This window comes from Callorhinus ursinus, unplaced genomic scaffold (assembly GCF_003265705.2).
Source record: "Callorhinus ursinus isolate GAN/ISIS: 27379988/994484 unplaced genomic scaffold, GSC_fseal_2.0 scaffold46, whole genome shotgun sequence".
Lineage (NCBI taxonomy): Eukaryota > Metazoa > Chordata > Mammalia > Carnivora > Otariidae > Callorhinus > Callorhinus ursinus.
In genome coordinates this window covers 1,218,093-1,236,358 of record NW_027397108.1, presented here as the reverse complement: position 1 = coordinate 1,236,358, position 18,266 = coordinate 1,218,093, and the positions used below count along the sequence as shown (strand labels likewise).

The following is an 18,266-nucleotide window of genomic DNA, read 5'->3' as shown; positions in this document are numbered from 1 at the left end:
GTAAACTCAGCCTTTTTGTAGTCTGTGGAATTTTCATGACTTTTGAGTGTTCTCATCATATGCATCTGGTCTTAGAACCCAACTGATGGAAATTATTCCTGTCTTTTTGAAAGGAGTTTATTTATAAACAAACTATTTGAAACTGGTCATGAAATAGGCTATTCAGAATCTTCTAACAGTGTGACTTTTCAAGAACATTTTTCACAAAATATCGGAGAAATCTCTTATCTCATATATTCTCTTTGATGGCCTATAAATATTACTAGGAACATGATTTTGGGGAAAAAAAACCCTGTTTTTCATGTAATAGTGTTGAGTGAAACTTACCTTTCTCTACAGTTTACCCTGGTGGTCCTTTATGATTTTTCAATGATTAACAATGTTGAAAAATATCAATATTCGTCTGAAAGTGAAGAACACCTCAAAATGTCTATCGCCTCTTCAGAGTCCCTTGATAGGAGGGTAAGAGTGAGAGGAGAAATTGAACTGGATGGAGAAGCCGGCCTTCAGTAACTGTGATGAGAATGTCTTTTATAAATTTTATGGGAACATATTATTTCAGATCATTCCCAGGGTTTTAAAAGTTGCTTTTGCCGCTGAGGCATCCAGAAACTCAGATATCCTTGAATCTCGACCCCAGTCTTCTCTTCTCACTCTGAAAATAAAAATTCCCGTGGCTTCCTTAAGGTATAACGAATAGCCTCCATTTAGTGATTACAAGTGTCTAGCCAAACCTGACTACTTCCTGCAGGTGGGCTGATAGAAAGGGGAGTCTGTGACATGGAAGAGGGAGAGCAGCAGCTTCTGTGACGCACAGCCTCACGCACTCCCTCATCCCCCAGACGTGCACGCGCACAAGCCGCCCCTCCCCATCGCCCAGACGTGGAGGGGCAGGTGCACAAGCCGCCACTTCTAGTACCACCCTACCTGATGGAATTGAGGGAGGAGAGAAATGGGTGGTAGGAAATTTCCTCTTTACCTGGTCCTCTTGTACATTGGCTTCACTCTCTCTAGACATGGAAGACCTTTAAAGCAGATGCTCTGTCTTGCATGGGTATTTTCATAACTTCTTCAGAGCTCTCTGACCCGTCAGCCTACTGGTTGCACCGAATTGCAGTCTGGGTGATGTTTTCTGTGGTCCTACTGCCCATCCTCTCTCAACCCCTAATTTTCAGAACCTTCAGATGACACAGACTCTCTGTTGGAGTTCTGTCTTCTTCCCAGTTGGTTTACTTGTTCAGGTGTCAAAACAGGTGCAGGCTGACTCTTAGTGTCTCACAGATCACATCTGGTTCATGAAAAACATCACCTGCCCTACGTCCCTGCTCAGCAAAAGTCCAGGGCAATTCCTGTGTGGCCACCTTTGTGGTGGTTGTTCGGCTTTCTTTATAACTTTTTTATTAAAAACAATGTTTGTTCTGTAGACCTCTGAGCTTCAGTGGCAAGAATCAGATTCCATTTTACGATTTTCAGCCCTTCCAGGAAGCGTGAAGCAAGATTTCCTTGAGGTTCCATTGGAACCTGGCCTTCTACCCTCAAGATAAAGGAGGTAGATGATATTCCTCCCCCTGCACTACACACACACACACACACACACACACACACACACACACACACACACACAAGCTTACACCAACTCACGTACCCTGTCGTCTTGTGTGTTGGGCGGTGGGACGAATGGCACAGATTTCTCTGAAGAAATCATCTTCATAAAACTCCTCTCTATATAACTAAAAATCCTGACCATTTTCTACCCTCCAGCTAAGTGGGTATCGGTTCCTAGCATTTCCTTTTGATATCTACGTCATGAGCTGACTCCTAACACACTTTATTACACGATGTCTTTTTTATATCTGTGTATCTCAACCAAATCTTTCAGTATCACATCATTTGCTTTTTCAGGAGCTTGCAGTCAGAAAATCTACTGAATCATATTTATTTGGGTTGGAAGAGGTTCCCCAAAAGGTAGGCCCTCGCTGATCAAAACTGGTCTTGCATCTATCACTGAATTTGAAAATACGGTTATGAGTTGGGGGTCATTAAACCAATCTTTCAATTAATCAGAGACTATCTTCCTAGACTAGCTCCTTATAAACATAAGTAGAAAATTAGAAGTTGTTCTTTTCCTTACCTTTTTCACACTGTAGTCAGAATAATTTCAGAAGTGTGCTGGTTTTGGCAGCACATATACTAAAATTGGAACGATACAGAGAAGATGAGCATGGTCCCCTGCACGAGAATGATGCACACATTCGTGAAGAATAATTTCAGGAGCTAAATCAGGTATAAATTTTTACTTGCGTTCAAATAGGGAGCCTGCCGTCTTTCTCATTCCCATCTTGTTTTCCACAGATACCAGCAGAGACTGTCCTTTCTTCTGGTGCTCTCTTTGAGCTTGGAGACTGGTAATTACTGGGGGGAAGATTCAGAGCAAGACTGAAACTCAGTGATCTGCAGTCTTCTGTTTACCCTTGACAATCCATTTTCTCCACAGAACCTTCATGCTTTGTAGAAAAGGCAGACTTAATTAGTGTAAGTCACAAATAACACAACAAAATTGTCATTTCCAGGCTTTTGTGAGGATTTAAAAGATTAAAGAGCCAGTTTTGTCTGCAATAACTTAAGTCAGGAAAGACTTCATTATTTATTTCGTGTTTTCCCCTCAATCTCTACTAATGTAGGTATTGTCACCAACGGTCCTCACTTATAGGTAAGGTAAGTGCAGTAATTCAAATGTAAGCTGTGTTTGATACAATAAAATAACTTTGAAACCCAAAAAAGTCTAGACAAATAAAAAGATGTCTCCTGGATAAGACTTCCAGGAATTACAGTGGCCTTCTTACCCCTTAATAAAAGAACCCAATATTTAGCCATGTCCCTTGCCACTAACGGTATCCCCTGCCTTCTTGCCAGCCAGGTACAAGCTCCAATAATATGTTCTTTTCGAGATGTAGGGAGAAATTCTGTGCGGTAATTGCAAAAAGAACAAACCTCTTAAGTGGGAAAGTTTATATTCTAATTCGGAAAGAGCTAGCAAATACCTACATAGAAGATTCAAGATGATCCGGGGTACCTTCGTGTTCCTTGTAGTGCTATTTATGATAGCAAACATTTGATAGCCTGAAAGTCTAGCAGAAAGAGATTAATTAAATTATTGTACAACCACGGTAGCGGAGGATTTTGCATGTCAAATTTGTTCAAGGACACTCAATACTATAGGAACGCATCTCTTTGTTTACATGCTGTGCAAGAATTAAGTATATTTTTCCATATGATGGAAAATTATGCAACCTTAAAATATCATTTCTGAAGATTACTTGATAACATGGGGGAAATGTTTATGGCAGCATGTTAAACAAAAAAGCATAATGTTTGCTTGTACAGAATGTCGATATGTGCATAAAACAAATCTTAAAAAGAAATACATGAGAGTGTGAAACACTGCTTTACCATGAGTGGTGAGGATGTGGGCACGTTTCCTCCCTTTCTTTTTATAGAGTCCAAAGATTCTACAATGGAAAAGTATAATCCTTGTAGTAGAAATAGACTTGCAACTTGTATTTCTAAGACTAAGTACAAGCACCGTGGAGACTTTAAATAACAGGAGGGTTGGGAGGCTTCCTTGGCTTTGGCATTTAGAAGGTAATTGAAGAACTTAGCCAGAACATTATCAGTGAAGTTGATGGGGGTAGAAGTCAGTTTGCTGTAGATTAAAATTTTAAATGGGAAGCTAAATGTGTTCGTGAATTTAAGCCCTATTTCCAAAACGCTTGGCTGTGAAGGGATGGAGAAAGATAAAGGAGTAGCTCAAGAGGGACATTTGATGAGGAAGGGACTGTATCTGTATGTTTCATAGGAGATACCAGAGGATATGTAGGGCCGTGTGGGAGTCAGTAGAAAAGCAAACGTTTTGAATATAGGTTAAAAGCCTCAATTTTCTCTGTGAAGGAAGAGAAATTATCAGCGGAGAAAAGTGGCTGGTGGCAGGGTTTGGGAGGAGGTTACTAAAGAATTAAAATGGTTGCTGTGATGAAGAGCACAGGTAGCTGACCAGTGGGCAGAACAGGATTGCCGAGCAGGGTCGGAGTCCAGCTACTACTGTGTTCCCAGAAAGCGTGATGACACCAATCTGCCAAATGTGTGATTTAATCTAACAGCCCGCAGGGGGCTGGGCACGGAGCGGAAAAGGTGAATAACGGGACCGATTCAGAATGGAGAGATTAGAAGTCTGAGTAGGAGAAAGGGGCCGAAATTAGAAGTCCTATGCCACTTCAGTGACGTGGGAGCCAAAGGAGTTGGGGTAGGAATTATGACATGTAAAGAGGTCGAGGTGTAGCCCTCGATCTGATCAGAAAGCGGACAGTGTCCTCAGGAACCATCTGATGAATTCAGGTCATTGTGCAATCCCGAGTCTCTTCATTGCTGATGGGTCTGGTCTGTCAGCCTTTCTTTGGCAGGTTTTACTGTAAACGTGACCTAACCGGGGAACATTTTCCAGGCTCACTTTCTTGTATTTATTTTTCTTTAATTTTGTAGAGTTTTTTGAATAGTCAAAGCAGCAGCAGCGAATAGCAGGTCTCCTGGAGAAGTGAGCACTCCTTGACTACGAAGAACAGAGCTGCTCACTGGAGCCCGTGAGCATGCCTTGTGGTCTGTGCCTTCTAGAAAGAGAGAACGCCCCAAGGTTCTGCATACTGCTGGTTCCTAGGCAGCTCCACTTTGCTTGCTTGAGCAGCATCCCTGATAATCAGATTTTGTGTCAGCCGTGAGCTAAATTATGTGTAAAGGCTGAAAGTTGATATTTCTCTCTCTCATTGGAGGAAATAAGTTAGAAGGACAGTGTCTTTGTTTTGAATTATTTAATTTCTACATATATATTATAGTCTAATAAGTATATATTTTCTCAGTCACATAAATTCACATCTCTTACGTTCCAATTACATTAGACATCAGACGTGATTTTCTTCTATATCATCAAGAAAATGATTTTTAATCATTGCTGCCACAGCATCTCTGAGGCTGTCTGGTTCTTTCTAATCACACGATCAATGGGATGTAGGAGATTCATTGTAAGCTCCTGTGTCTATAAAACAATGTCCAGATAGACTGTGGGATAGATCATGGCCTTCAAGTATGAGAGGGACCACTATAGTATATATAATGATTAATATAGATCATTTCCTCCACATCTACTTATGGGGCTTCTTTGTACCTGTTCTGTGATATAACTAAGAATAGACCCTGTGGGCTTGAAAAACTAGTTGTGTTCTGTGAATAAATTTTTTTAAAAATTTTATTTATTTGAGACAGGGAGAGCGACCATGCTCAAGGGAGCAGGGGAAGGAAAACAGGGTCGGGGAGGGAGAGAGAACCTGAAGCCGACTCCACACCGAGCGCAGAGCCCAAAGGGGGGGGATAGATCTCACAACCCTGAGATCATGACCTGAGCCAAAACCAAGAGTCCATCCCTTAACTGACTGCGCCACCAGGCACCCCATCCTGTGAATAAATTTAATAAATGTTTCATAATCAAGTGGGGAGAAAAGGAAAATACCATGTACACTTGCACATACTCGAATCAAAATTTGCCCTAAATTTCCACAAGTAGCTGGAATGTGTCTTAGAAAATACCCCTAAAAGCAAGTACTTATTAAGACAGTTTATTTTTTTTTAAGATTGTATTTATTTATTTGACAGACAGAGAGTGAGAGAGAGAGAGATCATGAGCAGGAGGAGGGGCAGAGGGAGAAGCAGATTCCCTGCTGAGCAGAGAGTCCAACTCGGGACTCGATCCTGGGACCCTGGGATCATGACCTGAGTCAAAGGCGGACCCTTAACCAACTGAGTCACCCAGGCGCCCCTTAGACAATTTAATAATGATGATAACATACAATCTGTGCCTGACACTGTTAGAAGGTGCTTTATATGTATTATCTCATTTGATCTTTTGCTTAATCCTAACAGATTAATGGTACTATAGTCACTATTTTAAAGGAAAATTGAGGTAAACTACCACGTTAGAGATCATACAACCACCACCACCTCCCCATCCCTACCCTATGCAAGATGTGATATGCCGTTATCCGTTTCACTTACAGTAGGGTAAAGTTAATAAATTTTATGGTTTCTAGGGATTATCAGGGCTTTTTTTCCATTTATCTAGTGGGATTCATTATTTTTGCTCTCCAACGTGGTGTTATTACACTGAGCTTCTTTTATATCTATATTTTGAAATATACTATTTCAAAAACTGAATTGATACAGACAGTAAAATCTAATGACTGTGTGTCAGTGTCATTCATTGAATGGTAAAGTTAACCTGATGCATCTCTCAATACAGAACAAGAATCTATACCAAAATTTGTTAATGCTAAATATTAAAAATCGAACCTTTAATACACTCCAGCATGACCGTTAAATGTTACGGTGTTATGTTTGGTTCTCATTTTTCCTATTTAGATCCATCTTATCTTTAAAGGTTCATTGAATTTTAAGGTACATCAATATAATGAAATGCACACATCATTTTCCATGCACCACTGAACATAGCAGTTGGAATTTTTAAAATGCATTTGTAAGGAGAAACTTAAGGAAGTATGTGTTCTTGTTTATTTTTATTAAAACTCTGCATGCACACCTAAATTACTCTCCTGAGCAGCACATGACAACTATATAACAATTTAGGCTTTAAAGTAGTTTTGCAAGTACAAATTAAGTATCCTCTCACGCAGGCTAATGGAGTTTTTATCAACATTCTCCAGTGGTGGTGGGAGGGTCAATAAACTTTGTCTAAACTGGGGAAGAATAACTGATTGGAACTCGAAAGTCAGAATTGGCCCATTACCGGAAAACATTGAATGATTTTTGTCAAATTTTATGAATTCAACCTGCACCCTTTTCTGACCTCACCCAGCATGTCTTCCCTATAGCAGCTCCCCACTAAAGACTCTTAGTAGGATTCCCCAATACATCTAGTCTCTGCATTTATCCTAAGAGGGAAAAAGATGTCTAAAAAGGAAACTTTTCTCCAGAAGTCATTTCAGTAGGGCCATGACTTTCTTATATGTTCTCATCTTCTCATCTCATCAAACATTATAGCCATCCCTTAACTCCCTGTGACCACTCAGTCTCCAGTCCAAATAGTTACTCTTACAGTTGTGGTTCTCCTTGATACAATGGAGTTCAAGTGATCCTTCAGGAGACTGTAGGTTCAACATCTCCTGTGCCCCAACCCATGGTTCCCGAGGTAATGGTTCCTACACAGTCCTCTCACTTGGGCTGCCTGCCTGTACCACCAGCTGGGTAGTCAACTGACCTAGGTTTAGATTCTAGATCTGTCACTACCACTCGTATGATTTGGGGCAAATCACTTCATTTCTATGAACTTCAGTACTCATATCAAAGTAGTGTTTAATTAAGAAGGATGAGTGTGAGGATTAAAATGGATAGTGCGAATGAAGTTTGTCGACATGTTATAATAGAACCACATATAATTAGGGAGGATATAAAATAAACCCAAATTGGAAAAGATGGATGCGAAGTTGTGGTATATAGGAGAGCCATTATATTGAGATAAAAAGAAATTGACAAGGGAAAAGTGAAAAACAGTGAGGTCTACTATGAGGCTGTCATAAACCATCATATTTTTTTAAATTTTATTTTGTTAATCACCATACATTACATCATTAGTTTTTGATGTAGTGTTCCATGATTCATTGTTTGTGTATAACACCCAGTGCTCCACGCAGAACGTGCCCTCTTTAATACCCATCACCAGGCTAACCCGTCCCCCCCCAGAACCCTCAGTTTGTTTCTCATCATATTTTTAAAGACAGTGTGTTAAGAGTTTGCTTTCATTGCAGAATGACAGTTCAGAATGAGGACATGATGCTCTCTGAGCTTTGGCAACCTGGAATTGATATGTATTTCATGTTCAAGTCAGTGATAATTTCTTCTTAAAAGCAGTCTATAATTGAAAGAAGTAAAATTATAGGCATACCTCCGGTGAAAACAGTAAAAAATGGAATAGCTGTAATTCTCATGATAATCATGAAGCCTTACATGTATGCGCAAGAAATGCTGTTTCAGAAATTACTTGCTGTCAGACGTTCTAACCATCTTTACATGCATCAGCTCATTTAATCATCATATCAACTTTATGATGTCGTATCAATAACTCCACTTTACAGATAACAAAACTGGAGCTCATTGAAGGTACAGGACTTGTCCACAGTGACAAGGCAATTAAGCAGCAAAACCAGGATTGGAACGTCCCTCCCTCACTGCAAAGCGTGTGTCAGCAGTCCCTAGAAGGACCCCTCTCTCTGCCCCTTCTGGCCGGTGGTATGCTGGATGGGGCTGGCCTGAGTGGCTTGCATGTCAGTTGTTAAATTGTGAGCAATTTTGTGAGATGGTGGTTAAACACAGTTTGGGGTTGTTTTTATTATTATTATGAAGTATAGTTGACATACAATGTTATATTCGTTTCAGGTGTACAACATAAGGATTTAGCAATTCTGTACATTATTCAGTGCTCACCATTAAGTGTAGTCACCATACAACATTATTACGATATTATTGACTATATTCCCTATGTGGTACTTTCCATTTTTGTGTCTGACTTATTTTATAAATGGAAGTTTGTGCCTCTGAATCCCCTTCATCTGTTTCACCCATGCCCCTACCCCCCACCCCTCTGGAAACCACCACTTGTCTTTCTGGTTTGTTTGTTTATTTGCTCATTTGTTTTGTTTTTTAGATTCTACATTTAGGTGAAATCACATAATATTTGTCTTTCTCTGTCTGATTTATTGCATTTCGTATGATACCCTCCACGTCTCTCAGTGTTGTTGCAAATGGCGCGATCTCTTTCTTTTTTAAGTCACAGGAATGAGAGGTACAGCATGGGGGAATAAATTGATGCCAGCGGGACTATTTCTATCACAGATGTTGGCCAATGTCACAAATCGTACAAATCAGAGACACTCCTGCCTGCCACGAGAGCTGGTTGTTAAACATTTCCCATCATAGCACTAAATTCAAGTTGTAGATGTCCTTCTATCTTCTGTTCATGGCTAATTGTAAATGCCTTTTAGATTCCCTCAAAAGCAAGAGAAAAAAACTAATCAAAATGAACCGTAAAATATTTCCATCAGGAAACTCAGATTTCCATCAGGCAGTTTATGTTACACCGTGTTAATGTTTGAGAACCTTCATAGAAATAGGACAGTTTCTAATGTCGAAAGTTTTAATACAGACTTTCATCTTTGGGAATTTTTCTCTCAATAGAACTGATTACTTCCAATGAATGGAACTATTCCTACTTTGCGCATAGAAAGAGATGTAGTGCTTTACCTTTACAATACTATAAAGAAAAAAGATTTTATCACGGGAGTTATTGTCATGCTATATGAATGGGGAATACATTGATTGACTTCTCTCTCATGCACAGCGAGTAGCTCATCCCTAGATGGTTCATCCACCCCAGGTGAATGCCAGCGTGTCCAAAACCAATTCAAAATGCCGTCTGTTTTTCCTCTAAGTTTAACAAATATTTAGAATTGCAAGTAGAATAATGATTTCACTTTCAGCTAAAATTATTCTATTTAGGGATTGGATTAGTCACTAATATAGGATGATTTATAGCTGATTTAAATCTCAAATACAAATGCCATGTGTTTATTAATCTACATTCATGATTTTAACTTTATGATTGAATAAATGTTATACAATGGAATTATTCTGGAAGTATTTTAACTCAAGAGTATCAAAATAGTCTAAAAAATTGCCCCCACAATTATGGCATTTTAACTCATATCAATTTGGCTCAGAAACATTTGCCAAGAAAATTATAATTATACTTACGAATTAGTATTTTTTTTTTGTTACCTCATTTAAGAACTATGTCTAAACATTGCATCGTTTGTGGTTTTCGAACACCTCAGGGAAAATGTCCTGGTCATAGCCGACAGAGTGTATCCCAAATGGACCATTTCTTCTCTGAGCATCATTTCTCATCAGTATATGAAGAGGCTTATCATTTTTGTACCTTTCCATAACGTCTAAACCCTTGCCTGAAAGAATCATTATTTTACAAATCTCATCCATCCTGGAAATGTTAAATTAACAAATTTTACCATTAATTTAAAGGTTGATCCAATGCTGTAAGAATTCTCTTGGGACTACGTCCATGTCTTTGTGGGAACCTCATAGTATCATTCCTGTTTCACTTGGGTGAGTCTTTCCATCTCTTCTGTTGGAGTTTAAGTCCCTGCAGTATATAATGTATAATGTCTGTGACTGTTTAAGTGCTTAGGATGAATTGGTGATTCTTTAAAGCATGATAGTATATATTATTAAAGAGCAAGACTGGGGCGCCTGGGTGGCTCACCCAGTTGAGGGGCTGACTCTTGGTTTTAGCTCAGGTCATGATCTCAGAGTCATGAGATCGAGCCCCACATTGGGCTCTGTGCTTAGTGCAGAGTCTGTTTGGGACTCTCTCTCTCCCTTTCCCTCTGCCCCTGCCCCCATATACTCTCTCTCTCTCTCTAAAAAATAAATAAATCTTTGAAAAAAGAAAGAGCGAGACTGATAATATGTTTATTTACTATTTTAAGATTTTAGATGTTGATAAGTATTATGTGAATAATGAGAACAGTAAACCAGAGTCAGTTGTTTAGGGAATATGGGGTGGGAGACTTGGAGTTGTAGTAACCTAAATATTTTGGATATAGTAGGACTTGCTGCAAAGGTGATAACTTTTTGGGACAGGGCCTTCCACACACTAGCTGGTACAATTACTCTATTTTTAGAATCACTAAAATTATTTTTCTAAATAATTAGACATCTCAATTCCAATTATCCCCTTTAATACCTTAAATATTTTAAAGGAAAAGCCAGTGCATATCTTTACACCTAGGTAAAGCCATTTTTATGTGAAGTCTTTTTATAGATCGTAAGTCCAGTATTTTCAAACCTATAGTTGTCTCTCAGTTGAATCTGCTGGATCATTCTCAACCCTGATTTACTAGCAGATTGACATATATTTTTACATTCTTCCTTATGTAGTAGAGATTATGGACATTTTAATAGCGCATAGTATCACACTGTTTCATTGATAACCTAGACCCACTCAAATGAATCTGTTATCATATCTTTTTATTATAATATTGCCATTAGTATTTATTTTTCTATGCATGATATATAATCTATAAATAAGTTATATATAAACATACGTAACTATATGTTATGTATAAGTCATATATAATAGGTAAATATATATAAATTACATATAAACATAAATGTATGACATATATAAATAAATGTGTATATAAATATACACATTTATATATAATACATATACATTTACATACAAATTTTATTTGCCTTATTGCTTTTTTAAGCTGTTTGCAAGTCAAGGAAATAAATCTTATATGGGTTGCAAATTTTTCCCAGTTTATCATTTATCATTTAAATTTTTGTAGTTTTTCATTTGACATTTAATATATATGTGTATAGAAAACAAAAAGTATACATGGATTTGGATTTTTAAAATATTTTACATAGTGCTCACTTCGGCAGCACATATACTAAAACTAAAATATTTTACATAAGTTTATTGATTTTCTTTTTAGTGTGGCTTTTAACACATTCCCTAACATTTTAGAATTTTGAACAAGTCTGAATTTGTAAATTAATTATGTAACAGTATTTTTTTTATGGTGTGAAATGTCCCTCTCTGAAACGATTCTAGATCGTTATTCAAGACGACACAAAACTCCCAGCTCCATGAAGATATTAATTTTTAAAATCATAAGTGTTTTCTGTTTTCCATCACAGAGTGTCTTGCATAAAAATTAAATCCAAATCTAAAAAAGCAGATAAACATCCTAAAAGGAAATAAAAATAGTGAAATGCTACAAGAATAGAAGTTAAGACATGTTTTCTTCAGTGGTGAAGGAGGTTTGCGACGCATGACCTCAGAAGCTGATCGACTAACCGTGTAGTGGTAAGTGAATCACTTAAGTGTCCTGGTCTTTCGTTCTCCACCTAATAAAACAAGAGAGTAGGACTGTCTTCCTTGTTCCCAAGCAATGTGTGGAGGACTCTCTAGAGCATGGAAAAACACTGAGGCAAACAATATACTTTGTTTTCCACCATATCTATCACTAGCACCTCGGGTTAACTCTTTGACAGCTGAAAAATAGAAAACAAAACTTCAAAGTATTAGATCGCCTCTTTCCACCCAGTATAAGCCAACTACAAGTAAATATACTGTGAAATGTGCTTCTGTGCATGCATGTGTAAATTGATAACGGTTTCCATGAACATCTAATGGCGGTATTAAAAATGTCTTAAATTGCACACCTGTGTGAGAGTCGGAAAAGGCCTTTGGTACTGATGTAATTATTCATATAAAGGAACAGATTGGTTTTGCTGAATTCCCTGACTTCTAAATTCTGCCTCTAAGTTTCTAGCACTCAAGGCTGTCTTGATTAAGATGTAGGAGGGAATTAAATCAATTCAAGTTGGATTAATAAAGCGCTGATTTGAATAGAGTGTTATCTCACAATATTTAGGATTTCCTTGCTTTTCTTTCGCTCTCTTAAAATTCTTTTTCCTTACTCCTTGAGTTTAATATATGATTATTCTACAGAAAGTGCCCATATAGAGTGTTTCAGCATCACACATGTGGCCATTTTATATCGGCTGCAGTATTCTGAAATTATAGTTTCATTATCTCCTGGCCTGTTTTTCAGAGAGAAAAATATGTGTATCCCCAACATTATAAGCTTTGGAGGCTTTGGAACACTATTGAGATTGAAGTGCTGTGCTCGCAAAAAAAAAAAAAAAAAAGAAAAGAAAAGAAAAAGAAAAAAATTGATTCTAACAAATGGCGTGCTTTGAATTTTCCCTTCTACTGCATTTTTATTCATTTTTTAATTTTCACATGGTGTTCTGAAGCAGTTACAATGAATCACGGGCCTGAATTCAGCTTTGCGAATATGTTAAAAGAAATTATCGGGCACTTCACTTCATCTAGAAATATCACCCAAGGAAAAAATAATAAACCTTTGCTGGCTGGTGTTGCACAACAAGCAAAAAAGAATTGAATCAGTATTATTGCTTTCCATTTGACAAGCACAACATTGTACTATCTGTGAGAGAGGAACTATTTGTAAACTTCTCTGAACATAGTTACCTTCGTAGGCATTACTTACTAAGATCCATAATGTGCCTCAGTAATGTTGGGTAAATACCCCTGTGCTTGGACATACATTATGTGCCTTAAACTCTTCCACATGAGACATGGATGATGTTTAAGCACTTTCTCCAGGAGTGGAGTGGCCTGCGAGTACCCTCACCTAGATCCAAAGGTGGTAGAAACTGCTCCATACATTTAGGACCCACTGTCACTGTTGGGTGGAATGAAACGTGTTGGCCTTGTGGGGGAAGTTTTTCTAGTGCAACTTCATGGATCATATGAACAGCATTCCAAATGGTGATTCATAACGTCTTCATCTATGGGGAGCAGTTTCCAAATCACTGCTTGCTTGTTGCTTCGAATTCTAAATGTTATTAATCAACTTGTAACTAAGAAGAGCTTTCAGTTGGTGGTCTCTTCCTGAGGACATGTTCTACAGTTATTATGAAACATACCAAGCTGGCTTTTAGTTATCCAGAGACTGGTTTTTCTCTGCTTTTTTCTATGCCGGATATTTGCTTACCCACAATTTTCCTATAAACCATCACACTGAACTTTGGTTTTCAAATCAAGGAGTGTGATGCGGGAAAAGAAGGTAGAAGTTTGCTAAGATCATTTGGAGTCTTGGGTTCACAGCAAGTTGTGAATCATGGATTAGTCCCATTCCTCGTTGGTGTTCTCTCTAAGGCGTACGCAAAAGGAAGACACAAAAGGAAGCTGTCTGGGTACAAGTGGGGAGACAGTTGAACAGATTGTATACCTCGTTCATTGTGGCATAATAGAACCATTGATGAACTTTTTAACTGCAAAAGGTACCAAAATTATTCTGGTTATTCCAGATGCCATTTCAAACATCTTTCAGGCTGCTGAGAAACTAGATGAAACTGAGAAAGTTAGTATAATGATTGAAGAATGTGGAGGTTTGGACAAAACTGAAACTCTACAAAACCATGAAGACGAGTTTGTGTACAAAGCTTCATTAAACTTGATTGAGAAGTATTTCTCTGTAGAGGAAGAGGAAGATCAGAATGTCATGCTAGAAACTACCTCTGAAGGCTATACGTTCCAAGTTCAGGATGGCACTCCCGGGAACTGTAACTTTTAGACTGTGCAGCTGAGGCAGAAAGTTGTTTGTTGTATATTCTGTTTGGTAGAAGTTTGTCTTACTGTTTCTCTACTAAGAACTCTTTTTAAATGTGTTTTGTTATTGTAGCACTTTTTACAACGAAACTCTACTTGACCAGTTCCAAACTGTACAACCTGTATGAAGCGCATACCCTCAGTGCGTTTCTTATTTCTATGTGGAATCTCTTCTCTTGCAGTGTCTCGTAAATAAAGATTAAATTCCACCCTTTTCTTTAAAAAAAGTTTATGAGATGGTAGGTAAATCAATGGCTTTGTGAGTTTCAGGAATTGTCCATTAGCCTAGCTGTCTTTTTATTGCCGTGGATAATACCAAACCATATTTTTTGCTACTCTTAAACAGCGGAAAACCATGTATTTATTATTTATTTATTTTAGAGCGTGCACAAGTTGGGGAAGGGAGTGGCAGAGGGAGAGGGAGAGAAGGAATCTTAACCAGCCTTCACACCCAGTGCAGAGCCCTACAGAGCGCTCGATGCTGTGACCCTGAGATCATGAACTGAGTCTTTTGAACTCAAGTCAGATGCTTAACCAACTGAGTCACCAGGCACCCCTACATATTTACTCAGGTCCCTGCTATTAAGACTTTTCGGTGTCTTCCTTTTACATAAATTATTAATAAATCCTGCATATTCAGAGACAATACCCATGTAAGTAAATTTAAACTTTTCTTCACCTCTTAATATTTTAACTATTCTAATAAACACTTTCTGTATTCTGTTTCCACTAAGAGGCCCAAATTTCAAGTACAATAAGAATAATGCAGGAATTAGTTTCCTTTTATATCCCAAAAGTCTAGAGCTATAGACATAGATGGGCATTCGTGTGTAACTTCAGAATAGTATACTTAATAGTTTGAGTCCTGTTTTAAAGCTGAAACGGTTGAGGCTTTTATGGCTGTTAGGTCAGCTTTGAAAGTTACCTTCTTTGTGATAGTTGTTCCTCTGATTTCTCTGTAGGGGCTGCAAATGTCAAGACTTTCAAGGACTCAGAACGTGATCCTTTGTTCCCTTCAGGATGTTTTAATGACGACAGTGTGATCACAGATATTTTTTCTTTTTCCCTCTTGAGAGAAGTGGGGGAGATTAAAGCAAACGGACAACCAACAGGAAATTGCCAAGTTAAAGGTAAAATTTGGCTCTTCTTAAATAGTATTTTTTAACATTAAATTTGAATTCTTTAAGAAAAAGCTGCTTTTAAAAAATGTGTCCTTAAATTGTATGCTTTCATGCCGTTAAACATTTATTTGTTTCAAATACATCAAGAATTCATTCATACAAAGCTTTATATTATCTTTAATCATAAAATACAACTAGGCTTATTGAATATGAATACATTCTGTAGTTTGATGCATTATAAAATGCTGTGCTCTGCTTTTTTGGAAAAAAAAATCTCCTTTTCAGTGTAAGTTTGGCTTATGAATATTGTAACTGTTTTCTTCTGTTCACATTCAGTGAACTGAGACAACCTTCCTTCTAGTATTTGGAGTCTCTTTCCATGATTTTGTCTTATGAGGATGCATATTCAATGGTTGAGTATCTCTGAAGAAAAAACTTTGGAAAGCTCATAACTTTTATGGGTACTCTAGGTTTTGTTTTTATTTTTCAGTACATATCAGGGAAAAATTTTCATTGGTTTACTTTCAAAGAAAGGTTAAACAGATGTCACAATCAGAGTAGATAAAGCTACTGTTTTTCTCGCCAGGACAATTTTATTTTGGCATAGAAGATACATAGTAATTATCTCTCTCAATTAGCAGCGCATTCAGAGTATCACTGCCACTTAAGTTATACACCAATTTGCCTTCTGAATGTTTCAAATATTTTTTGTAGAACCTACTCGAAGCCTGTCTTTCAGATGTCTGAATAAAAAGTGTTATTTCATTCAATTAAACATCTGAATCTAGAGACTGTAAATCAGAATACTCAGATGGTGGACAGCATGAAGTCTAGGGTCAATAAAGGTAAGAACTTTTATTATGCTTGGAGAAATCTTTTCCTACCTCTTTTTTGTCACTGGGTAGTAATGGTATATTTCTGCTAAGTATGTGGTCAGCAAAAAAGGAGCTAATAGCCCATTAACAAGCTTTTACTGGGCCAAAATTTTTCTGGTTTAGAAAAACATGTAAAAAGTAAAATGGCATCTGGGCTAAGCCTGGGGGAGGTGGTCTCTGTCAGGGGATGTGCTGTGAGCTGTTGGCAGCCAGTATCCCCATCAGCCGGGGACCCAGGACATTACCAGTGTCTGCTGGAGCACCACAATATCCCCTGCAGCCTCCATGAAAGCTTCATTTCTGTGACTGGAGCCATTGTAGCAAGAACAAATCAACAGGCTTCGGGCAGCATTCAGCAATCCTCCTAAGACCATCCACCTGCTAAGTGAAAGGAGGAGCACATGGTAGGTTGTCTTCAATTCTGTGCATCGCTTGTATGAGGAGGCTCCCATAAACTCTGGGCTGGAGGCCCTCCAGAGGTGTATCTACCTTTCTGAGCCATGACTTCAGTCCTCCACTCCCCTGGCCGGGCCCGTCCTTCTAGGTATGATAACCTTAATATTTTTAGCTAAAGCCTCTTCTTTCAGCAACACAGGTGATTTATGGGGGTAGACTTTTTTTTTTTATATGGACATATTGAAGAACTGTCAGATTGTGTTGATTAAGTACTCAGACTCAAGAGGCAAATTGCCAAGGTTAAAAACAAGGTGATAAAGCATACTACCGAGGAGTCTCTCGGCAGCTTCTCCATGCTTTGGTTTATCTTCCTAATAAATAAATCAGGAATGATGGTGATAGTGGTAGTAGGAATAACAGTAGTGCCTACCCTCTATAGGGTTGTTTCAAATATTATATGAAATTAATCTATATAAGGTATTCAGGGACATGGCAAACAGACCATTAGCTACTAGAATTCTCTAAGTAGATTGTAGTAAAATTATATTCTAAAAGTAACTTTTATTCACACAGAGTAACCAAGAGTCATACTCAATGTATTTTTATAGCATCTCTGAACTAGAAGTGCAGTCATCAGAGATCCAAGGTTGGAGCCTCAGACAAGTAAGGATTTGTCCTCAAGCTTCTTTCTAGCCACTACACCAAGAGAAACCAGCACAGGGTAGGGTGGGGATCTTAGTGCTCAAAGGAGCCCCCAGACCAGCCTGGCAAGCTAGGGGTTGCAGGGGAAGCAACTGGTAGCCTTGCTTTCTAGGTTGGTATATTCCCTTTCCTGTCAAATCATCACAAACTTGGTGGCTTAAAACAATATAAATGTATTGTCTTAGATTTGTGGAGGTGAGAACTCTGAAATGGGTCTCAGTGAACAAAAATCACCATGTTGCCCGGGTTGTGTTCCTTTTGGAGGGTCCAAGGGAGAATCCTTTTCCTCTTCCCCTTGAGAGACTACCCACGTTCCCGGGCTCATGGCCTCTTGCTTCATCCTCAATGCCAGCAACTGTATGTAGATCCCTCTCGCATCCCAGTACATTACCCTTACCTACTGTCAGCCTCCACCTTCCGACGGAAGGACCCTGTCACTGCGTTGTACCCACCTGTGTTATTCCAGAATAATCTCCACATCATCCAGTCACTTGGCTAGCAGTCTGAATTCCCTCTGTAACTTAAATATTCCTTTGACATGAAAGGTAACATAGCAATGGGATCTGGTATTTAGGACATGGTCATCCTTGGGAGGTCTTCGTTCTGCTTACCACTGAAGGCTAACCATCACGCTAAGGAATAAAACGGAGGAGGAAGAAAGAAATGCAACACTGCGAATTGAAAATGTTCTTTAAAGTATGAGGATCCAGAGGAAACACATACCACACACAAACACAAACAAAGGAACCCTACAGAGCAAGGCCTTCCAAGATCAGTTGCTTTTTCTCCAGAAAGTCAGTATTATCGAAATGCTGCCCTGTTGCTTTC

General features: G+C 38.4%; 1 long non-coding RNA gene and 1 other non-coding gene across 2 annotated transcripts; both read left to right on the top strand.

The window, feature by feature from the left end:
• The first annotated feature begins 2,145 nt into the window (after positions 1 to 2,145).
• LOC112814836 (uncharacterized) lies at positions 2,146 to 16,309 on the top strand. Its single transcript, XR_003205878.2, has 6 exons — positions 2,146 to 2,283; positions 2,353 to 2,532; positions 10,150 to 10,233; positions 11,839 to 12,007; positions 15,307 to 15,474; positions 16,180 to 16,309. It is a non-coding gene; the product is annotated as an uncharacterized lncRNA (long non-coding RNA).
• On the top strand, positions 2,167 to 2,269 carry LOC112814847 (U6 spliceosomal RNA). Its single transcript, XR_003205886.1, has one exon. It is a non-coding gene; the product is annotated as a U6 spliceosomal RNA (small nuclear RNA).
• Positions 16,310 to 18,266: the final 1,957 nt, after the last annotated feature.